The sequence below is a fragment of the Lagenorhynchus albirostris genome, chromosome X (assembly GCF_949774975.1).
Source record: "Lagenorhynchus albirostris chromosome X, mLagAlb1.1, whole genome shotgun sequence".
Classification (NCBI taxonomy): domain Eukaryota; kingdom Metazoa; phylum Chordata; class Mammalia; order Artiodactyla; family Delphinidae; genus Lagenorhynchus; species Lagenorhynchus albirostris.
In genome coordinates this window covers 43,682,427-43,701,472 of record NC_083116.1, presented here as the reverse complement: position 1 = coordinate 43,701,472, position 19,046 = coordinate 43,682,427, and the positions used below count along the sequence as shown (strand labels likewise).

Below are 19,046 nucleotides of genomic sequence, written 5' to 3'. Positions count from 1 at the left end.
TCAGGGGAAGAGCAATCCAAGACACACAACATACGATGTGCAATGTTACTCTTTAATATAAAGATAAACAAGGATCATGTGTGGGAAAAATATAAAACAACGGGCAGGCCTACACGGTAAACTTTGGCTTCCTGATTAGCTGGACTGCAAGCTTAGTCATGGATATGGCTTCAGTTAAGAGAAGAGAGGTGACAAATATGATGAGGATGAAAATGACATCTAAAGGCTCATTTGCAGAGTTTTGTTCTCAAGATCCCAGGTCAGTGGATGAGGGTCACATGTGGAATTTTGCCCTTGGACTGAAGAAAGTAAAGAGAAAGAATTGGGATGTCAGCAGAGCCAGCAGCCGTGAGTGTCAACCCCCGGGCACCTGACTTCTGTCCACCTTCACCTTCCTGAAACCCTAGACGTCTATTTCTTCTTATCTCTGAATTCTCAGAATTCACTTTTTGATGAGTAAAGAAATTTTTAGTTCTGGTATAGTCTAGTCATTGTACTGAGAGCACCTCTAGTGGGGGAGGTAGATGACCTCCCTTAGGACCAAACTGGAGACACTTGACCACACAACTTCACTGCTACATCTATGCTAAAAAAGCAAGCCTTCAAGTTTACCAACATGTATGCACCAGAATGAGCAGATGCCACTGCATGTAATGCTGAAAAAGAGGCGAAAAGCTAAATGCCTATCAATAATAGCTTATGGCTTCCTGGAATTCAATTGTTTAATATATTGATCTTAGAAAGAGTAATGTAGCTTCACATATACTGAGAAGAAACTATGCTGGCACTAATAATAAAAGAAGTTTCAAAACAGTATATAAGATAGGATACCTGTATTTTATAATACATGGAAATGTATTAGTATGAAATTAGGGTATTTCTCACAAGTAAACGTTTGGAAGGAAAAATAGATTTAAAATAATGACCTGAAAATTCCCATTAATCACTCCTCTACTCCTCCCAGCTCCCTCCTATCCCCATGCAACCCCAGCACTCACTTCTGAGAACACTAGCGGTTCATCTCAGATGGGGTGGAGGATGCCTGCATGATGTCCTGCTGCTGCTGGGAGAGGGGTGCATGGAGCTGGAGGTGGGTGTAGGCAGTGGGATGGAGAACACACTCTGGGTCTCGCTGGGGTCGGCATCCCTCACATACAGCTCGTCATTCACGATGCACAGACTGAAGGAAAAATGGGGCCTCAGACAACTGGTGGATGGACACCCACACCCCCAATACTGACTCTGCTCCCACTGGCACTCAGCAACCAGATTCCTTCCACGTCCCTCCTGTGTCTGTCTCCCAGGTTCCTTGACTGGTACCTCTGCCCCTCCCCACAGAGCCCACCTTTGGAGAGACTGTCTACCACCTTCACTTGATTTATAGGTTCATCCCCAAACCAGGGGCAATTTCGCATTTACCCTTTACCACAGTGCAAGGGGTGGACAGTCTGATCCCCATTCTCAGAAGAAGACACTGAGTCACACAGAGGTCATGGGAATTGACCAAGGTCACACAGCGAGTGAGTGTTGGGTCAAGGAGTGAACGCATAGGCCGATTCCAGGCCCATACTCTTCCTAACCACTAGGCTACACTGCTCCTGGGATCCCCCTGCTGGCTTTCCACAATACTGAGTAAACCTAAGGTCTTTGCCACCACATTCCCTCGCCCCTGAGCCCAGGCGGGGATGGGCATTCCCTCCCACAACAGGGCTCTCACCTGCAGTCGCGGGCAGGGGTAGCGATGAAGGTCCGGGTGAATGCACGCAAACAGCCCTGAGAACTTCCTTCCACTTCAACAGCAAACAAACCACAGTACCCCTTACAGCTGCATGTGCTGTACACGCTCACACAGCGGTCCCCAGTCAGGGTGTGACTGGACACTCATGCTGAGAGGGCAGTTGTTCACGGGGGCCAGGGTGTCGGGAATGGGGAGGGCAACTATAGGAGCAGTCTGCACCCAGTGACAGGGCCCCTGACGACCACCACACAAGTTCACGGGATGCATTTTTCACAGCCGCCCAAGAGGTGGATACTACTACCCTATTTTGCAAATGAGGAAACTGAGAGGTTCAGTAACGGCCCAAGTTCTCAGAGTAAGGATCTGGGATGAGAGCCACCAAAATCCACAGCCTGTGTCCCCAACGCCCAGGGTGTGCAGGGCAGACAGGCATGGACACAGCTCAGACCTGGGTTGTCTGTGGGAAGCCTGAGGGCAGGAGAACACAGTGGGGAAGGGGAGGCGGGGGGAGGGGAGGGGAGGGGAGGGAACAGAAGGGAATACAAGGGGAGGGAAGGGAAGGGAAGGGGAAAGAAAGCGAAGGGAAGGGAAGGTGTCAGGGACGCTGGGTGGTTCTGGGTGTGAGCCTGGCCAGGGGGAGGCAGCAGTGGGCCATCTGCGCTGGGGGTCTACACACACTCACCTGCCTTGAACACTCCGCAGACGGAGAAGCAGAGCATCGATTCCTGAAAGGGAAGAGCCCAGGCGCCCAGTCACCACCTCCACCTCCCACCCACCTGCGGCTTCCTGGGCCCACGCGAGGGAGGAAGCAGGCGCTCACCGTCTGGAACCACGTGTCCACCACGAAGGAGCTGAAGGCATGCTGAGTCTTGGGCAACACACAGAGGGTGTGCACAATGACACGTTTTGTGTGCTTCAGCAGCTGGACCCGCAGGTCTGTGAGGGGAGGGGAAGCGAGCGAAGGTCAGGGGCTGCCACGCCCTGGGCCCTATGATTGACCCCTTCACCGCCCTTTCCCACCCAGTCTTCCCATCACACACTCACAGGGGTCCTTGAGCTTCTTCATATTCCTGCTGTCCTTGAAATACTCGCACAAGCTGCTTCTAGGAGACAAAGAGCAACAGTGGGTGGTGGGTGTTTGCAGGAGCTGGCCTGTGTCTGCTGGGGAGCCACACGGCCCAGGAGCACAGCCTGTGCTGTGATACTCACGGGGCTGGGTCCTCGGGGTGGAAGGGAATCGTCAGGGAGAAGCAGGCCTCCTCGTGATAAGCACCCGCGAGAACCTGTCTGTCTCCATAGTCATGGATCAAGTAGTACCTAAGGAGGAGCAATGAAGATCTCTGTGGTCTGGACCTCAAATGAGACTTGAAAACTCCCCTGAGCAGACCTGTGCTCAGGTGGCCTCACCTGTCCTAGACCTGCCCCCCTTGCTCAGCTTCCCAGAGATACTTACTGCTTCAGGAATTGCAGGACTAGGCTCTTCAGCTCATCAGATCCAAAGTAGCTTCCCTGGAATCAAATGGCACTTGAGACTATGCAGTAGATAAAGCCTCCCTGCAATACCCCAAATGTTGTTTGATCCTCTTCCTCACCTTGCAGGGCTTTACTATGTAGGGAGTGTCAACGTCAACGGTCACTAGTGACGGTAACTCCTGGCCATCCTGGAGAAGGGAAGAGGAAGTCAGGAGTGGAGATCAGGGGAGTGGCCCTGGATGATCCGGGAAAAGGATGGGCCCAGGCGGGTGAGGGTCAGAGGTCAGGTGTGAAAGGGCCCTGGAAATTCCGTGGGAAAGCTTACAGTGGATGTCTTCATCATGAGGTCCTGAAAGTCTCTAGTGTTATATTCAACTTGTGTGTGTGCATGTGTGTATTTATGGGTATTTTTCCAGCAAGTATATCCATGTCATTTTCAGGAGTCCATGTCCCCCAAAATGATTAAGGTTCTGATGCTAATATGTGATCTAGGCAAGACCCAAAGGGCTTGAGGGCAGGTGCAGAGGCCACCGATATTTGTAAGAGACAATGATTTACGTAGGCACTTACCAGGCGTAACAACTTCGGGAAACATTCTCTGATGGCCCTGTCCAAAACCAAAAATAGAGAAGAGGTGGTTGATAGTTCAAGGTTGCAATGCTTCCTTTGAGTTAAAACAGTAATACCATAAACAGAGATCAGTGTGTTCTGGCCAACCCAGCAGCACCCTTTGCCCACCTCTGCTCCTGATTTTAGGGGTTTTCAGTCCACTTGCCTGTTGAGCACTGAGCATCTGTCATCTTACTGTCTGAAAGGCACTGTCTCCTCATCTCTCTCAGTACCTTCACTTTAATATTCCTTCCCTCCCTCCCTTCCTCTCCTTCGCCTGGGTAGCTCCCACCCAGGCTACTCGGACTCCCTTCTCCAGTGCCACAGGGACCAGCATTTCAAACCCATGCTGCAGGGCTTCCTTCTCCTCCCTCCCTTCCTCCAGGGCCCCACTGAAGGCTGTGGGGAGAAGAGCGGATGGAGTGGGAGCCCGGGGCTCTGCTACCTCACTGGGGGTCCAGCACTCTGGCAAGACCCCGACACCCCCCAGGGATGGCCCAGGAGGCTGGGCCAGCGAGGTGAGTGAGGTGGTGCTCAGGGAGGCAGATGGAGGTGATGAAGACAGAAAGGGAGTGAAGGTAGGAAGGGAGAGATGAGAGAGACATAGGGGCACAGAGACAGGGGAGAGAGAGACAACAAAGGGAAGGGAAAGAAGCTCTCCCGTGGTCAGGGTCAGGGAAGAAGAGAGAAGAAAGGGGAAACGGCACACTTGTTGCGGCTCTTCACCTGCCCCAGAATCGCCCAGACACACCAGGGAGGAATGGAAAATATGCACATGTTGTGCTGGGGGCCCACTGGATGCTGGCTGAAACTTTGTCACCTGTGTGAGCTCAGCCAGACTTGGGCATGGGAAACCGAGCAGCCATGGGGGCAGATCTTCCTCAGAAGGAGGAAAGGGTCAGGTCCCAGCTCAGTATGGGGTTGAGGATCCGTGGCCCCCTCTGATGATCACTGTCTTCTCTCCCGATGACCCCTGCACCTCTCTGAGTTGGTTCTTTATCTGAGGAATCATACCTGTCTCAGGCTGCCCAGGGCTCCTGTGAAGGACCAGGCGGGATGATGTGATGTGTGCAGGGAGGGATGGGAAGTGCCCCTCAGAGGCCTGTCCTTCTGTCTCCTCTACCACCTCTGCCCTCTGCCTTCCACCCCTGCCTCAGGAAGCCCTCTGATCACTGGCGTGAGCCCACGTCTGGCCCCTTGACTCAGGGAGCCCTGCTTTTTCCCAAGGAGGGTCCAGCTCCTGGCACTGGGCCAGCAGAATGGATGTCATGACAGCAGCCACCCATGGCCTCAGCCCTCAGCATGGCGCAGGAAAGCCCCCATGTCAACCTGGGAGAGGAGGGGGGATCCCTTTGGAGAAAGGGGAAGAGGGCCCCTCTCAGAACGGGGGAGGCAAACCCCATCTCAGCACGAAGAAGGAAGGCTTCTCTCAGCAAGAAGCCCTGGACAGGAGGACCCTTCTCAGTCCAGGGCGCCAGCATATGGATCAAGGCTGGTCGCTCCTGGTCCTGGTGAGGAGGAGAAGCCCTGCTTCCTGGGGCACACTCTTGGGAGGCCTTGCTGGAATATATCTGGGCGCAGAGAGCTGGAAACAGACCCCAGAGCGCCTGCAGAGGTGAGCAGGTCAGGGGAAGGAAACTCCTCACCGGTGATAGGCACAGAGAGAGCAGAAGGTGGGGCCTGTGATCCTCCCAGAAGACCAGGGCTGCCACCTTTGGCAAAGGGGCACTCTCACAGATAGTCTAGGCTCCCATGGGTGAAGGTCACCAAGAAGGGTGACAGGGTGTTCACACTGACCTTACATAGGTGGACTGGTCTGGGAAGGTGTCACACAATGGGTTCCCTTGCAGCCACAGCTCTTCAAGCTTCAGCCCTTGCATCTTGCTCAACTCCCACACAGACGTCAGCTGAGAAATATGGCGCGGAAGTGGGAAAAGGAATCCCAGGGAAAGAGGGACATCTGGATCCCTGCACCCCCAGACCCCTCCCTCCCACACAGGTACCTTCACCTGCCTCCTGTCATCACTCTGATGGCCAATAACATGCCCCCCCCACTCTCAACCCAACTTTGACCTGGCTCCCTCTTCTCACCTCATTTTTGGAGAGGTTCAGGATCTTGACCGTGGGGGCCATCTGTATAATGTCAGACAGGCCATTCAGCTGGTACAGTTTGTTGCTGCTCAAGTTCAAGGACAACAGCTTTGGGGCAAGAAGAGGTAGAGTGAAGGTTACTATCTAGGACCTTGGAGACAAATCTGCCCTCCACCCCATCTCTTCCACCCCCTACCCTAATACCAGCACTGGGCCTACAGCCTCACCTCAGGGAAATTCTTTTCGATGACCTGCAGGGTGGCAGTCATGCAGCTTCTTCGATTCAGAAATATATCAATATCATAGCCCACCAAGTCTTCAGGAAGGAGAGGGGAGGGAATCAGATGGCTGAGTGGGGTGTGGGGCCAGCACCAGCCCCTCCCCACGTTACCATCCCTAAGTCTCCCTCCAGGAAGACCCCTCTGCCCTCACCCGCCCTAGAATTACCGCTGTCAGCCATACCTGGGTCAACGTAGAGCCTCTGCAGGTCAAGAGCTAGCTTGGAGACATCAAATCGTTTGATAAAAGTCAGCTGCAGAGTGAGAAACGGAGAGAGCCGCTCTGAGGCTGTGGTGGTGGCAGGGAAATCGGGGGCGAGGGGGACGGGGGTCTGGAGGAAGGAGAGGTGGGTCTGAGCATTGGCACACAACATGCCTTGCATCTGCATTACCTTTAGCTGCTCCATTTCTTCTGGCTTCAACTTATACCGCACAGAGTAGGGAACAGCGGAGGGCCTGACAAAGACAGGTATCTACAGCAAGAAGAGGTGGGGTAAGCACCAGGAACTCTAGTTCCAAAGACGAATACCAGCCCCTGGCCTGTACTCCTTCCTCAGGATGAGGTACACGTAACGCCCTCGACACACACCTTTCGGCTCTCCTCATCACGAATCTTGTAGCTGACATCCATCAATGCAGAGGCAGTGCTAGCTTCCTGGACAAAGAATCGAGCCCCATTTTTCACAAAGTGGAACTACAGGGATTGAATGCAACAGCAATAGTTTCAGAAGCCAGCAGACCCTGCTGAATCAAGTCTCTCTCTCCCCCTTCCCTGTGCCCACGCGTCTGGCTTCGGCATCCTCTCTTACGTCCACTGGAGTGAAGGGGACACTGCAATGGCTCTGGATTGAGTTCGTTAGCCATGTCCTGTTATACTTTATCCCATAAGGAATCTAAGGATGAAAAGAAGCGATGGGAGAGAGGACAGACAACAGGGAATTTAGGCTGGAGGACGAATCTTTTCCTGTTCTTTTCCGGCCTTCTACTGAGCTTGAAAGGGCTTGTAAAAAGAAGGGACCACTGGCATGATTTCTTATGGGTGTGCGTAATATGGATTTCCTAAATACTCTTTCTCTCCAGTCAAACTCTCTTCCACATAATCAAGGTGTCAGTGATGATCTTCCTTTTATAAATTTCCAGGAGATCCTACCCGGTGCAGACACTGCTTGCCCCTCAGACAAGGTCTCCAGAGGCTCGACCCTCCGTCTCCCACACTCAGCTTGCCAAGCTGAGACCTCCAATGTGGAGTCGCTCCATATCCTTGGCAGTAGTTTCCATCTTTGCTTTGAGACAGGCTCCTCCGTTCTCACGGTCAGCCTGTTCCCTTTACATTGCTTCTCTGAATCTGCCCTTAGATGAACAAGACTGTTAACTCCCACTAGTAAAAGGGACAGATTACAAACTGTCCCCAGTGAAATAAACCAGCATCTCTACATGAGACCAACAAAACTCCCCCGGGGCTTTTCTCTCCTGCACGTTCCATACATTTTACAGGATACTCACTGTGACCCTGAACCAGCTCCCTGGGGTTCCATCTTGTGTGTTCTCCCCCATTTCCCTCTCCAGAGGTTTTCTGTTTCTCCCTACAATCGTATCCATGTGGCCTTCACTGTGCCATCTCACTCCTCTCTTGTTGCCTGGGATGGTACAGGGAGAGCTGCAGGGGGGATGTGGAGAGAAGGCGGGTGAGTGGCCTTAAGTGCTAAGAAAGTCTTCTGTACACCCTCGTGTCTTTGACACCAGCACTACAATTAGGATTGCTCAACCATTATTTCACTTCTAGCATGCCTCAGGTTTGCAGTGAGAGAAGAAAAACAAGTCCACGGAGCGTGAGAGAGGTGCATAGTCCCAGGGGCTGCTGTGCACAAACCCTGCTGCCTGGTCACTTACTGTCTTACTTCGGGGTCCTCCTGGACATCCTTCTTCACGACGTTTCCATCATCCTCCTTGAGCTGTGAGGGCTGAGGCTCACATCTATCGTGTTCATAATGAGGGCTCCTCTCGCCAGAATTACCTGGGAAAGAACACCAGCCTTTCTTTCTTCCTTGAGGTGGTCTACCACCATCACTGTATTCTGAAAAGAGGAACAAAAATACAAGTTTGCAGACACATCTGTGGTCCACTTACCACATTCCATGTCTTAGGCTAACAGCATGGTAGGGCAGGCAAAGTGCCAACCTGGCCTAAGGGACCAGTCCCACAAGCCTCAGAAAGGACACTCTTCTGCCTGTGCAGAGAGGACAGTCTTATCCAACAGATGGCACTATCAGGGGAAGAATCGAGGAGGAGCAGGATGAGGAAGAGGACAACAAGGAGGACAAAGAGGGAGGAGGCAGGAGAGGACAACTGCGCTGAAACTTTTAAAACAGTGGAGCAGGACTGATAAAGAACCGAGGTGTATGCGTCCATGGGTTAGACTGGACACCAGTCATAGAGATACCAGGAAGGCCCCCGAATCTTGCCTTCTCTCAGGACTTTCCAGCAACCACACCAATACCTCTCTCATGCTTCCCAAGTCCAAGGAGCCGCCAAACCGATTCCACTAACAACCAGCAAGCTAGCTGGACTTCCTTTGCCAGTGCACTTGGAGCTTTAATGTCAGGTGGCACTGATGTAACGGCCTCCTGAACTGTCTCCCTCCCTCCAGCCTTGCCCTGAACAATACTCTGTTTGAAAGAGCCAGAGTGAGCTCTCTTTCGGGCCAGCCTGAAATGCCTTTCAGCTCAGCAGGCAACTCTTCCTAATTTCAGCCCTTCTATAACAAGGGTGTGAATGATAACCTGGAATGATGTGTCAACCACCATTTCCCAGTGTTTAGGGATTCTTCTTTTTGCTTTCCATTACTGTTTTCTAATTTGATTCCATCATGGCCAGGGAACACACTCTGGGAGATTTGAAATCATTTTTTTATTTTTATTTTTTTTAAATAAATTTATTTCTTTATTTATGGCTGCATTGGGTCTTTGTTGCTGCACACGGGCTTTCCCTACTTGCGGCAGCGGGGGCTACTCTTCGTTGCAGTGCACGGGCTTCTTGTTGTGGCAGCTTATCTTATTGCGGAGCACAGGCTCTAGGCATGCGGGCTTCAGTAGTTGTGGCACGCGGGCTCTAGAGCGCAGCTCAGTAGTTCAAGCGCACGGGCTTAGCTGCTCCGCGGCATTGGGATCTTCCTGACCAGGGCTCGAACCTGTGTTCCCTGCACTGGCAGGCGGATTCTTAACCACTGCGCCACCAGGGAAGTCCCTCAATTCTTTTTGAATTTATTGAGGTTTGTCTGATGGTCGAGGAGATGGTCTAACTTGGTGAATGTTACAGAGACCCTCGGGGAAAAAAACTGTATTCTGCTGTTGTTGCGCAGACTGTTCTATTTATGTCATGCAGATCTCATTAGTTTACTGTGTTATTCAGGTCTCCTATATCCTTGCTGATTTTCTCTCTAGCAATTCTGTCACTTGCTAAGAGGGAGGTGGGTGTGGAAGGCCCCCACTATAATTATAGATCTGGCACTTTCTCCTTTCATCTCCATCAGTTTTTGCTTCATGTACCTTGAGGCTCCATTGTTTGGTGCGTACACATTTAGGATCTTTATGTCTCCCTGGTGTACTGATCCTTTCACCATTCTGTAAGGCCTCTCTTTGGCTCTTGTTCATTTTCTTTACTCTGACATCTACTGTACTGGATACTGAAGCTACAGGCATGCTTAGAAAGTGTCCTGGGTATACCTCACCTTGTATTCACTCCTAGCAGTTGTGTTGCTGTTCACCCCTCCACCCACAAATTCTCCCCTCCAGCATATCTAATTCACCATGTCAAAAGATTTGGAAGTTTTTCCGCACCTGCAGAAATAAGATCGTGTCAATTCTCTCTCCCACGGGTGGATTCACTAAGGGTATTTTATTTTTAACGCATTCCACTGAAACAGTGAACCAGCAGATAATCATACTAGTGGCTTGTGGGGAGGGAGGATTATGGTAATTACACTGTTAGAAACCAGCTTCCGTTGGGTTGTAATACTTAAGGTTCTCTAGGTTTGTGTGCTGTGCCTTTTGTACATTAACTATTCCATGTTGTCTCAGGGCACGCTTATGAGTAAAGATCCGCCCACTGCTGATCACTCCACGATGGACTGATTACGACCAGGCCTCAGATGAACTCCTCTGGGGAGCCCTTGCTTTCCCTGTGTGGCCCGCTGTCAGGGCAATCCTGCTACTCACAACCTTGGGACTTTCCCTGTGTGGCACTGGAAGTGAAAGGAAACACAGATAGGGCATTTGACCCACAAATGCCACTTGCTCAGTCCCCAAACCTCGGAGGGGGCCTGGCGTGCTCTCTTTCTCCCACACTCCATATCCAACTGGTCAGGAGATTCTCTCGGCCCCTCTCTCAAAGTATGTCCAGAAGCCAGCCACTTCTCACCACCTTCATTACCACCACCCTGGCCAAGATACCAACAGCTACCTCCTGGACTGTACTGCTGTCCAGCTGGCCCCTCTGCTTTCATCCTGGCTCCCTTACCTGTCTCTTTTCAACCCAGGAGCAGAGCGCAAGTCAAATCATTTCACTCCTCTGCTCAACACCACATAACAGTGGTTTGAAGCCCACCAACATGTTCAAAAGCCAGGAGTTCATAATGACACTCATCAACAATAACAACAACAAAGAGGAACCTTACTGGTGACCTTTGGAGAATGCCGGGCAACCAACTCGTTTTCAGGAAAATCCAGCAATGAAAGGGAAAAATTCACATTTTAAAGGGAGCAGTAAGGGCATGTGGTCTACGTACGGTGTATAGGAAGAGTCAGAGTCATTTGCAAGAACCCACTTTCCTTCCGTAATAACGTTGCCGAGGGGAAAGCATACAAGGGAGCTATATGACAGCTACCGCAGTCCCCCGGCTGACCAACTACGTCGGGTGCCTGAACAGGGCTAGAGACCTCCCTCATCAAGGTGATTCAGACACAAGCAATCTCAGACATCGACTTGTCAAGTATTTGATAGAATAATCCAGTGAATCTCTGTCACTTACTGCGTATGTGATTTTCGGCGAGTATTTTACCTCTCTGAGTCTCAATTCCATCGTGCGGTAGTGCTGTTTGCCATGTGTTTCCATTTGTCCCTGTTCCGGCGACCTGGAAGAGCTGTACTTCTTGACCTCCTTTGTTTGGGCAGGGCTGTGTATGTGACTGGTTCTGGCAAATGGGTTGTGAGTGACATGTGCTATTTCTGGGCCAGAACATATGCTTGTTGGATTGAGACCTTGCAGGGTCCTCTTCCCCTCAGGCACAGAGACTGACAACTTTCTAGATGATGGCTGCTCTGTCAGTTTGGGTCTCCAAGTCATTCCAGTAAGAATGGCTCAGACCCCCAAAGTCCACCATCCTGTGAGGGGCATGCACCTGCCATGGACATGTAGTCAACGTGAGGAATAAGCCCCTGAGATACGGGGACTGTCTATTACCACAGCATAATCTAGCCTATCTTGATTCTTGTATCTTATCTGTAAATTAAAATAACATCCTCTCAGGATTTTTCTGAGGATTAAATGAGAAAAGTGGTATGACAAGGTTGCCACAGTGCTTGACATATAACAGGAACTCAAAAATGGCAGCTATAATGATTAAATAATAATAACAAACTAGTTTTGAAAAGTGTGGAAAATTGGTATAAAATGAGAGCTATTTCATCCACTCATCCTTACGGGTAAGTTGTATCATCTTTTCAAGAGTGGGGCATTTTATTTTATTTTTAAGACTTCCTAATGACTAGCACTTATGCACTTATTTCTTGCCGTCATGATATCAGAAACATAAATTGAGGTTATATGTAAAGAATGAAAAAGTGGAAAGATTAGGCAAAAGAGAGAATGACTAATGACATAAGATAAAATGAGTTAGCAATAAGTAGTTTTAATGAGAAGAACAGATTTTAATTATTAGTAAGCATACATTCTTCTTAGTAAACAAAGGTACAAGGTATTAATGCGGCAGAAGAGACTTTGAACAGGCTTTCCCAAAAGGTTTTCTGAGGAACACTAGTACTTCCAGTGGTCTGTGGAAAAATGTTCCTTTCCCATATAGCTTGAGGAAACTACCTGCTACAGACTGAATGTTTATGTACCAACCTAGTCTCCAAGGTGACAGTATTTGCAGGTAGAGTCTTTGGTAGGTGATTAGGTCATGAGGGAGATGCCGTCATGAATGGGATTAGTGCCTTTATAAAAGAGGACCCAGAGAGCTCCCTTGCCCTTTCTGCCATGTGAGGATACAGCGTGAAGACAGCCCTTTATGAACCAGGAAGCAGGCTCTCACCAGACACTGAACCTACTGGTGCCTTGATTTTGGATTTCACAGACTCCAGAACCGTGAAGAATAAATTTTTGTAATTTGTAGTCCACCCGGTCCATGGTGTTCTACTACAGCAGCCTGAACAAGCTAAGACACTACCCTATTCTTTGAGATTCAAGTGGCATATTATCTTAAAAATATGACAATATAGAAATCCTTTTTACCTTCATTTTTGTATGTCCCATATTTCTTCGATGGATAAAAACATTTTTGTTGTTGCTGTCTCTCAGACATAGTGTCTTGTAGAGCAAACCTGAAAGTGCTGAAATGAGAGGAAAGAAATGGCTATTATATAAGAAAAAATATATATATCACCCCTTTAACCATCTCTCAAGCAATATTTAAATCCCTCACAAATGTAAACACCATCTTTTACTTGCTGCATTTTACTCATTAAGTACCATCTACGTGATTTTTATGAAATGTATCATCTATAATTTTACTTAATATGGTTTTCTTAAATAAATTCACTGTTTTTTTTTCCCACACGAAGGAAAGGGGAGAGCTTTCAAGGAATGTAACAAGGAATGGTTAGAAAGTCAGGAGGAAAATCAGAAGCCAATAGTGTCTGGCTGGACTAATTTAAGCCGTTTAGAGAGTCCAAGCAGAAAAAGATTATGGCATCCTACCCCCCACGCACTTCGAAAAGCTACTGATCCGCAAAGCAAATACAGAAAACAAATTCTGAACCTTAAGGTGCTGGCTACTTTCACACTTTTACTGAAAAAATATCAAATTAAACAAAGTCTCTCTCCTTGCCTCTCTCTACAGAACAAATTAAGAGACAGAAATTCAGATCAGATTTGAAATCATCGATACGAACTGGCATCGAGGAGTTCTCTGGTGTCCCTAATAACAAACGTGGTTGGAGGAGCGCAGAGGACGCCATCACATGGCAGGCAGTGAATACGAATATGGAAGAGAGATAAGCAAGAGTAGGGCTTTAATGTGGGGGTTGGGAAGGAAGGGCAAAGGGAGGGGTCCACCCAGTTTCCCGAGCCTAGCTGCCGAGAGCAGCCCATGAACGCCTGCCGCCCGCTGTCCCGCCAATTCTGAGTAAACCTCTAGTACCGGCGGGCGCCCCTCCTACCCGACTACCGCCTACCATCTACCACCTACCGTGGCAGAATATGAAAGCCGGTGGAAAGGTTGGCATCGGAGCCAGAGCCTCATCAAAGTTCCCCCTCAGCCAGGACAAGTACCTTAATTCTAAAGGTCTTCTTCACCTCTCGGTCTGACTCCTCAGAAGGCTAAGCCGAGCTACCGACCATTCAGCAGGCTCTCCACACGCTGAAAGGGCGCCCCCTCGGTCGCGACCTTATGGCGTCACGTGACTGCGCGACCTACGTAACGTAACGTAATGCAACGCGCCGCTGTGGGGCCCTACCTGACTTCCAGGGGCTTGGCTGGCGGAGGCCACAGAGTAGAAGGATGCAGGTGACCTCAGGGTTCAGGAGCCCTCAATCGTGAACTGTGACCGAGAGAACTGAGCCTCAGGAGACCACAGCATGTCCCATGACCGTAGAATATACATGACCAACAGCCAAAGGGTAGGTGCGGTGTTCACATGACGGCAGGTGCTTTGCCTGCCATGTGATGGTAGCGGCCACATCCGTGTTGACTCAGGGATCTGAAGATTCTGGTAGCCAGCAATCTTCACGAGATAGAGATGGCTGAGCCTGATGTGTGACCAAGGGGGATATGTGACCGACCATAGCATCCATATGACTCTCAGAAGCAGGTCACCTGTGTGACTTGGAGGGCTGAGGCTTCCACATGCCACTAGCTAGGGAGGGCCACATGACAGGATGAATCCACATGATGGGCAGGGTTTAGGAGTCTGCCATGCTCTAGCGACTTGAAAAGCTGGATCTACCACATGATCATAGTGGCAATAGGTCCAGAGAGACTACACGAGCTCAGGGTTTAAGGGCTCATGGTGCTGACATGGCCAGTAGGTCTGGGCCTGCCACATATCTGTCAGGGCCTGCCACTTGATGGCCGCATCCGCGTGACCATAGCCTTAGGAGCCCACGGTGCTCAAAAGCTGGGTCAGCCTCCTGAGTGTAGGATAGTGACAGCAGGGTTCTCCCGGCTGCATGTTTCAGGAGGCCGTTCTCTTCACGAGACCTGGAGACCTGAGATTGCCCACATTCCTGGGCTTCCCGTTGATGGTGGTGCCTCTGGATGATCTTCCTCAGAACACAGGCTGGCTTCACCTGCCCCAACCCCCTTTTAATGTGCTAATGTGCTTCTTTCGTGTGCTAATTCTGTTTCCCTATAACACGTGAAATTTAACACATAAATTAACACATAGCAATGGACTAGGTCCTCCCTAAATCCATAACCATTGCCATATTTTAGGGACCACTTCAAAAACCTAAGCGGTGGGTACAGGTAAGCTTTGTTGCTGTAATTTCATGCAAGTCTAAGAGAAATTAAAGCAAACTCAATAAGTGAATTTTAGCTGTTAATTTGAAAACAAATGTATATAATGATTACTATGTATCAGGCACTTTAAAACGTCAACTCCTTTAATGCTGGCAATTCTATAAATGAGGTACTATGATTATTATTCCAGTTTTCAAAGATGAGAAAGTGGAAGCACAGATGTGTTAAGTCACTTGCCTAAGAGGTAACTGAACCTATAGGTGCCAAACCAGGGTTTACTCCCAGGCACCCTGGCTCCAGACTTTGTGTTTTGATCACCCACAAGAGTCTCCAAAGAAAATTAAGAATAATTCAGCCTTCCTTATTCAGACTAACTGGAAAGCCATCCGCAGTTACTGAAAAGTTGAGATCATAGAGGACCTCTTTAAAGTGCCATTTAAATAATTTCCAGTACTACCAGTAATTAGAACGAATCCAAGCTGAAGCCAGGTAAGGCCCTCGATTCATTTTAAGGTATAAACTTATCCTTAATAAGTGAAGTATTTGTGTATATAAAAGGTGGTATAAAATGCTAGACGTTAGTTGAAAACGTTTCCTTCTTTTATTTTTAAACACTCTAAAGAGAAATATTGCAGACTTTATGGCTCTTTTTCTCTAAAGAGAAATATTGCAGACTTTATGGCTCTTTACGGAATTCCAAAAGTTAAAAGTGAGCAGAATCTGAATTAGATATTACTGCATTTATATTTTGTTTGCATCTTCCTAGAAAGGACAGAGAAAGGGAAAGGAGAATATACAATATACTTTAGTTTTTTTTTTTAATTGCAGTTTTACAAACACCTCTTTTGCTGATTGGTGCGGAAAACGGAAGACCTGTCTGTATATCCAAAAGAGATTTGATGTGATATTGCGCGTTTGCTGGCTTAGGCAAACTTAATGCTATACAAGCAGTGGGATTATTTTCCCGGCACCCTGCAACGTGGCATGGCTACATAAATAACTTGAAGAAAATACAACAGACCAAATTTTGCACCATGGTTAAAGTTGAATATACTAGTAAGGATAACAGACTGTGTTTGTAGTTCTAAGCCTGTTGAAGGAAGCAGTGATTTTTTGGAGTGACTCTGTTTGGGCACATTGCTGTTACTTGGATAATTTTGGAAAATTATTTATGGGACACATGTAAATGCACGGTATGAAAATGGAGCCGCGTGTTTACAATAGAGCCTATTATGAAACCTCAAGATGCATTTAGGAAGCATCTGTATACAATCACTGGATGGAATCCGACATCAAGACCTGATGTCTGTCCCAACTGTAGCTTCTGTAATGGACAAATCCACTAATGGTGATTGAGGTCAACTTCTTTCACCAAAAGGCAAACCCTGGAGTTCTAATTATAACTTTACCTGGGAAGGGTCAGATATTCTCCTGTCAGAACTAAAGGTCGTATCATTTATTCTTTCCCTGCGATGATTACCAGGAGTTATTTTAGGATTTAAAAATATATTTAGTTACACCAGTGGTTGCCCGTCAGCTCTTTGTAACATACATTGGGGAAGGGACGCTAAGGCTATGGGTAAACACCTGTATGAACACAGCTTATATGAGCTAGGCAGTTTAGGCACTGCATGTATCAGGTGCTCCGTCTGTTTAGGTGAGGCAGGCTGTTAAGCTATTTTTCTTGAATGTTGTTTGGCAAGGTTTACCGGGAACAACTTTTACTTCTTTTATATTTCTGTTTTGGGGTGGACGTTTTGGAGGTCAGTGCTAGTGGCTTTGTTTAACACAGAGAAATGGGAAAGGAGAATAACAGACATTTGTGATGCTGCTAAATTAAACACAAATACTCAAATGCTTTTGGTTCAAACACAAATATGTACAACTCAAGTAGAGATCCTATGTGAATTTACTTTCAGAAAGTAAAATTGACTTAATCTGGTAACATTATCCAAGAGAACTTATGAGATATTGCTGTGCCTTTATAGAAATGGTAATCAAAACATGTTTTTCTTTGTTCCTTTAAGAAGCTCGTTAATTAACTAGAAATGACTTTACTGTCAGTGTCAAGCAATGGGAAAGAAGAGAAACAATTGTAGATAGTGCTCCCTGTCAGAGTACTCAGTGTGCTCCCTTCCCCCAGCACCGTGTAAATTTTAACAGCTCTAGGTGATGAGCTCATTCTTGGGGACTACCACAGCCTGGAAACAGAAAATTACATCCACCGTGAAAACTTCTTTTGAGGCCAAAGGATGGAAGGGGGCGAGAAGGCAGGGATTCCTTACAGGGTTTTTGCTCATAGACTATGTCATTTGTGATGGTATGATTCTCTGATACAGTTTGAAAATCCCATCCGCGTGAAGACTATTTAAAAATTAAATAAGTGTGTTTCAAGGCTTTAAAAATTATGAGACAGGGAGAATTGAAGTGGTCCTAGCTTGGCTCTTGTTATCCACTCATTGTAACTATTTTTTTGCCACACCCCCCCAAATAATTCTAACTATAGACTTTGAAAGTATTGTGAGATGGGTTTTTACATAAACAGCCACATTGTTTCCTTGTTACGATATCACACTGGCATCTACTGCTGGTGGATATGTTCCCATATGATGTAAATGAGTGACCTTTGCCAGTTTTCTTTAGAATAAAAACAGGCTCTGAGGACTAAATTATATCAATGAACTTTGCATTTCCATAACATCACCAGATGATTTTTTAATTATCTACTTCATGTAGCCTGTTTGGGGCCAGCGATAATCTAAAATGTACATGATGCTCTACCTTTTTTTCCCACAAAATCTGGAAAAACATGGCATATCCTGTGCTCTCTAAAAAATGACAGGCACTTGCAATAGTTGACTCTCACTGGATTCTGAAATTCTAATTTAGTCTAGTGTATCTGTTTTTATATGGGACACTTTGATGCAGTTCAAAGTCTCCCAAATGGGGAGGGGGATCAAGATGGTGGAGTAGGATTATGTGGAGCTCACCTCTCCCCACAAACACATCAAAAATACCCCTACATGTGAGGCAATTCTCACAGAAAACCAGCTGGAAACTGGCAGAGGATCTCCTACACAACCAAAGCTGCAAGGAATATCTCTACGTATCCAGGAAGGACAGAAAAAATTTTAAAGGCATGAGGACGGTCCTGGCACCCGTGGGAGAGAGGAGGAAAGGTACACATAGGCAGACCCTTGCCTCGGGGAGCCCCCTTGCCTGCTGGAAAAGCCACTGGGATAGATGGAGGGGATGGAAAAGCCTAAATTCTACTCACAAGGAATGCATGGATGCTGGCTTGCTAACAATCAGGGCAGAGAGAGACTGGCACTGGCGGCTGCTGCCTTGCTGCACTTCCCAATCCAAAGCACACACAAGGTGGTGGGGCCACAGATGCACACAGCAGCTGAGTATGGAATCTTAGGTAGACAGGTCCAGGGAGAGGACTTGATCTAGATGTGTGGAGACAGCCCGGAGGGCCTGGGGTATGGTCTGGGCCAAACCAAGAAGCCCATGGTGAGCCCGCACATAGTGGGGGCAGGTCCTGCCACAGTGCCCATTGTCAGTGTGCACACAGTGGGGGCAGGTCTGCCCATGGTGGACTTTGCCAGCACATGCACCACATGGCACCATGGAAAGGCACAGCAGCTGGGCACTGCATCTCGGTTGGACGGGCTCTTGGCAGGAGTATGCAGCCGTTCATTTCACGGTGGGAGCACACTGGCCCCGCTCACTCTACACCATAGCTTGGAGCCAGATCTGGAGCTGACAGGTCCTGGGAGAGGGCTTCCACAGAGGCAGCCCAGGTTCCAGGCAGCGGCACAACCACCTCAATTCCTGTAGCCACAGGGCCCCGGCCGCCAGCACCAGCCTACTCCACACCACAGCCCAGCACTAGGTCTGGGATGAACACAACAGAGAAAGGGATGCAACCTTGGGCTGCTTCTGGGCAGAACCATGGATGCCTGCACGGGAGGCACATAGGTTTGCGGTGACCACACGGACCTCATTAGCTTCAGTGGTCACCTCCTTTGCATCAGGGCGTGTGCTCAGGGGCAATGGAACCTGACTGAACCTGACCTTCAGGGCTTCTACTCCAACAGCTGGGAAGCAGGCCCCAGC

The 19,046-nt window shown here is 48.5% G+C and overlaps 2 pseudogenes; both read right to left on the bottom strand.

Annotated features, from left to right (window-relative positions):
- Positions 1-1,009: 1,009 nt before the first annotated feature.
- LOC132513086 (nuclear RNA export factor 2-like) lies at positions 1,010-8,099 on the bottom strand (annotated as a pseudogene).
- A 14-nt stretch (positions 8,100-8,113) lies between these two features.
- The window catches only part of LOC132513085 (nuclear RNA export factor 2-like), a 28,176-nt pseudogene continuing 17,243 nt past the window's right edge, over positions 8,114-19,046 (bottom strand).